A 6,000-nucleotide genomic window follows, 5' to 3' on the forward strand; every position below is an offset into this window, starting at 1 on the left:
CTGGAAAAACACCTAAAGTCGGTACCTGACCAGCCGGGCTGTGGCTCGTACGTTGGATTGCGTGCAGCCAGCAGTAACAGCCTGGTTGATCAGGCTCTGACCCACCAGGAGGCCTGGTCACAGACCGGGCCGCGGGGGCGTTGATCCCCGGAACTCTCTCCAGGTAAACTCCAGTCACTTCGTCTGACTTTCTTGGGTTATCCTAGGTTCTCTACACATATGCTGTAGCTGTATAATCCTCCGGGTTTAGCGCTTCCCCCTTGATTATAATAATAATACCAATAGCACTAACATCCCATATCATAAAAATCTTTGAAAGGGTCCTAAGAAGCAAGATCACCACCCATCTAGAAACCCATCAGTTACACAACCCAGGGCAACATGGGTTTAGAACAGGTCGCTCCTGTCTGTCTCAACTATTGGATCACTACGACAAGGTCCTAAATGCACTAGAAGACAAAAAGAATGCAGATGTAATATATACAGACTTTGCAAAAGCCTTCGACAAGTGTGACCATGGCGTAATAGCGCACAAAATGCGTGCTAAAGGAATAACAGGAAAAGTCGGTCGATGGATCTATAATTTCCTCACTAACAGAACACAGAGAGTAGTCGTCAACAGAGTAAAGTCCGAGGCAGCTACGGTGAAAAGCTCTGTTCCACAAGGCACAGTACTCGCTCCCATCTTGTTCCTCATCCTCATATCCGACATAGACAAGGATGTCAGCCACAGCACCGTGTCTTCCTTTGCAGATGACACCCGAATCTGCATGACAGTGTCTTCCATTTGTGACACTGCAAAGCTCCAGGCGGACATCAACCAAATCTTTCAGTGGGCTGCAGAAAACAATATGAAGTTCAACGATGAGAAATTTCAATTACTCAGATATGGTAAACATGAGGAAATTAAATCTTCATCAGAGTACAAAACAAATTCTGGCCACAAAATAGAGCGAAACACCAACGTCAAAGACCTGGGAGTGATCATGTCGGAGGATCTCACCTTCAAGGACCATAACATTGTATCAATCGCATCTGCTAGAAAAATGACAGGATGGATAATGAGAACCTTCAAAACTAGGGAGGCCAAGCCCATGATGACACTCTTCAGGTCACTTGTTCTATCTAGGCTGGAATATTGCTGCACACTAACAGCACCTTTCAAGGCAGGTGAAATTGCCGACCTAGAAAATGTACAGAGAACTTTCACGGCGCGCATAACGGAGATAAAACACCTCAATTATTGGGAGCGCTTGAGGTTCCTAAACCTGTATTCCCTGGAACGCAGGAGGGAGAGATACATGATTATATACACCTGGAAAATCCTAGAGGGACTAGTACCGAACTTGCACACGAAAATCACTCACTACGAAAGCAAAAGACTTGGCAGACGATGCACCATCCCCCCAATGAAAAGCAGGGGTGTCACTAGCACGTTAAGAGACCATACAATAAGTGTCAGGGGCCCAAGACTGTTCAACTGCCTCCCAGCACACATAAGGGGGATTACCAACAGACCCCTGGCAGTCTTCAAGCTGGCACTGGACAAGCACCTAAAGTCAGTTCCGGATCAGCCGGGCTGTGGCTCGTACGTTGGTTTGCGTGCAGCCAGCAGCAACAGCCTGGTTGATCAGGCTCTGATCCACCAGGAGGCCTGGTCACAGACCGGGCCGCGGGGGCGTTGACCCCCGGAACTCTCTCCAGGTAAACTCCAGGTAATATGCTGCTATGTATGATAATCTATGTAACTGTATTTGTGTATACCTGTACCTGAATAATCTTGCTTATTTACCTACTAACAATAGGTAATAATAATAATAATATATTATTATAATAATAAGATATAATCTCTTTTACAGTACAGTAATAAAGTATTAAAAGGACCCTAATAAAAGTCACTTTGTCTGACTTTTTTGGGCTATCCTAGGCTCTCTACGCATATGCTGATATAAGAATATAAGAACATAAGAACGAAGGAACACTGCAGAAGGCCTACTGGCCCATGCGAGGCAGGTCCAAGTCTCCTACCGGCTTAAGCCAATGCACCCAACCTAGTCAGGTCAGGTCACATTGACTTAAGGGAGGAACACGGCAACCGACCTGGTAGCACAAGCTATCAGGTCTAACTCACACCCACCCACATCCACTCATGTATTTATCCAACCTATTTTTAAAGCTACACAACGTTCTGGCCTCTATAACGGTACTTGGGAGTTTGTTCCACTCATCCACAACTCTATTACCAAACCAGTACTTTCCTATATCCTTCCTGAATCTGAATTTTTCCAACTTAAAACCATTGCTGCGAGTCCTGTCTAGGCTAGATATTTTCAGCACACTATTTACATCCCCTTTATTTATTCCTGTCTTCCATTTATACACCTCAATCATATCCCCCCTAATTCTTCGTCTTTCTAGAGAGTGCAGTTTCAGGGCCCTTAGTCTATCCTCATAGGGAAGGTTTCTGATACATGGGATCAACTTTGTCATCCTCCTTTGTACATTTTCCAGAGAACTTATATCCATTCTGTAATACGGTGACCAAAACTGTGCAGCATAATCTAAATGAGGCCTAACCAAGGATGTATAGAGTTGAAGAACAACCTGAGGACTCCTATTATTTATGCTTCTTGATATGAAGCCAAGGATTCTATTAGCTTTATTGCGAACACTTATGCACTGTTGTCCTGGTTTCAGATTACTGCTAACCAGAACTCCTAAATCTTTTTCGCAATCCGTAATATTAAGATCTACATTATTTAGTTTATATGTGGCATGGTTATTGTCCTGTCCAACATTTAGAACTTTGCATTTGTCTATATTAAACTGCATCTGCCACTTCTCCGACCACTGCATCAGTCTATTCAAATCTTCCTGGAGTGCTCGAATGTCCTCGTCGGAATGAATTCGACGGCCTATTTTGGTGTCATCGGCAAACTTGCCGATGTCGCTCTTTATGCCCTCATCTATGTCGTTTATGTAGATTGTGAACAGCAGGGGGCCCAACACTGACCCCTGTGGAACACCGCTCGTGACACTTCCCCACTCTGATTTCTCCCCATTTATGCAAACTCTCTGCTGCCTATTTGTCAACCATGCCTCTATCCAGGAAAAAATTTCTCCTCCTATTCCATGTGCTTTAATTTTCCTCAATAGTCTCTGATGTGGGACCCTGTCAAAAGCCTTACTGAAGTCCATATACACAATATCATATTCATTACCATGATCTACCTCCTCAAATACCTTAGTGAAAAAAGTTAATAAATTCGTAAGGCAGGAACGCCCCTTTGTAAAACCATGCTGAGATTCGTTGATTAATTTATGTTTTTCAAGGTGGCTACGAACTGCCTCGGCAATTATTGATTCCATAAATTTTCCCACTATGGAGGTTAGGCTTATTGGTCTATAGTTCGAAGCTAAGGACCTGTCACCTGTTTTGAAAATAGGTATCACATTTGCCATTTTCCACTTATCTGGCACCATGCCAGTTTGTAGTGATATGTTGAAAAGATTAGCCAAAGGGGTGCTAAGCTCCTCTTTACATTCCTTTAGAACCCTTGCATACAGTTCATCAGGGCCTGGGGATTTGTTAGGTTTTAATTTATCTATTTGCCTAAGGACCATGTCACTTGTGACCCTAATAGTGCACAGTTTATTATCGTCCTGTTCTACATAATTTATCATTACTGGAATATCGCTGGTATCCTCCTGTGTAAAAACTGAGAGGAAGTATGTGTTAAAAATTCTACACATTTCCTTATCACTGTCAGTGAGCTGACCCGAGGAACTTTTGAGTGGGCCTATCTTGTCCCTGATCTTACTTCTGTATACCTGAAAGAATCCTTTTGGGTTAGTCTTCGATTCTCTTGCAACTTTAACCTCATAATCTCTTTTTGCTTTTCTAATTCCCTTTTTTATTTCTCTCTTTAACTGAATATATCGATTTCTCAATTGCCCCTCTCCTCTTTTGATTTGCCTATATATGCCTCTCTTTTGACCAATCAGATATTTTAATCTATTGTTCATCCATTTAGGATCATTTTTGTTTGATCTGATTTCCCTATTTGGAACATAATTTGACTGAGCAGCTAGAACTATGCCCTGGAAAGCATCATATCGGCAACCATCACCACCTACCTGACCCTTAGTCAGGTCATTCCAGTTCAGCCCACCTAAGTAATTTTTCAGTCCTATGAAATCAGCCAAGCGAAAGTCAGGGACGGAGACTTGATTGCCATTATTAGGGGAATTCCATGATATATTAAAACTGAGTGATTTGTGATCACTTTCCCCAAGCTCATCATTAACCTCAAGATTATTAATTAGTGTTTCCCTACTGGCAAGAACCAAGTCAAGGAGGTTATTTCCCCTAGTTGGCTCTGTCACAAACTGTTTTAAAAAACAATCCTGGATCGTATCAAGAAAGTCACCTGACTCTAAATTTCCTGTCAAATTGCTCCAGTCAATCTGTCTATAGTTGAAATCTCCCATTAGCACAACATTTTCGTATGTAGATGCCTTCCGAATTTCGTCCCATAGAAGTTTACTGCACTCCCTATCAAGATTTGGGGCCCTGTAAATCACACCCAAAATTAGTTTTTCTCGGCCCTCGAGAAGCTGTAACCAAACAGATTCAGTGGCTGACGCTTCTAATTTAATATCTTGTCTAACACAACAATTTAAATTGTCTCTGACGTACATCGCTACTCCACCACCTTTCCTGTTGACCCTGTCAGTGTGGAATAATTTATAGCCTTGTATGTGACATTCAGAGGGCATCTCTCTATCTTTCAGATTGAGCCAGGTCTCTGTTATAGCAATAATATCTATGTTTCCTGCACTTGCAATTAATCTTAGCTCATCTATCTTATTTCTTACACTCCTGCTATTAGTATAGTAAACCTTAAGGGAGCTAGTCCCTTGCTGCCCTCTGCTGTCCCCCTTTGTCTGCTGACCTGATCTATTGTCTTTATTTATAACTTCATGCTGAATGCCTTTTATACATTTACTGTTTCCAACCCAAGTGTTGCAACCTGCTTGTTTCCCACACACACCCATACCTCTATCTTCCATCAGTTTAAAATCATAGGCATTTCACCAATGGCCTTCTCAATCGAGTCTGCAAGTGCTACCACCCCAGCCCCAGAGAGATGTACCCCATCCCTTGCATACATATCATGTTTGCCATAAAAGTTGTTCCAGTTGTCAATGAATGGGATTGCAAGTTCCTTGCAGTATCTGTCTAGCCAGCAATTTACACCAATTGCCCTAGACAACCATTCATTTCCTACTCCCCTTCTAGGCAAGATGCTACATATGATTGGGATCCCTCCCTTAGACTTAATGAAATCTATAGCTGACCTGTACTTATCTAGCAGCTCTTCTCTCCTACCCTTCCCAATATCATTTCCACCAGCACTGAGACAGATAATGGGCTTGTTCCCATTACCTGACATGATATTATCCAGCCTGTTGACAATGTCCCCAACACCAGCTCCAGGGAAGCACACTCTATATCTCATATGTGTGATAATCTATGGTATGAACCCTGATAATAAATACTGACAAGTTGGTTTAGAAAGACACGTTAGCAAACACTATGACATATTTATTAGAAAACGTTTCGGTCCTGGGACCTTGACCACTTCTAACATACAGAGGTAAAAAGACATTATGTATAGGCGGAAAGTGAGGTGTGAGTGAGGCATGGTGACCATCGTCTACCCGTCCTCATCCCAACATGACATTCTTCAGGTCACCATGCGTCACTCACACCTCACTCTCTGCCTATATATAATGTCTTTTTACCTCTGTATGTTAGAAGTGGTCAAGGTCCCAGGGCCGAAACGTTTTCTGATAAACATGTCATAGTGTTTGCTTACGTGTCTTTCTAAATCAGCGTCATAATCTTTGTAACTGTATTTGTGTATACCTGAATGAACTTAATTACTAGGAAAATAACTTGTCATGATTGTGACCAGATCTGCCTTGTAACTTGGT

Source organism: Cherax quadricarinatus, chromosome 73 (genome assembly GCF_038502225.1).
Source record: "Cherax quadricarinatus isolate ZL_2023a chromosome 73, ASM3850222v1, whole genome shotgun sequence".
NCBI lineage: Eukaryota > Metazoa > Arthropoda > Malacostraca > Decapoda > Parastacidae > Cherax > Cherax quadricarinatus.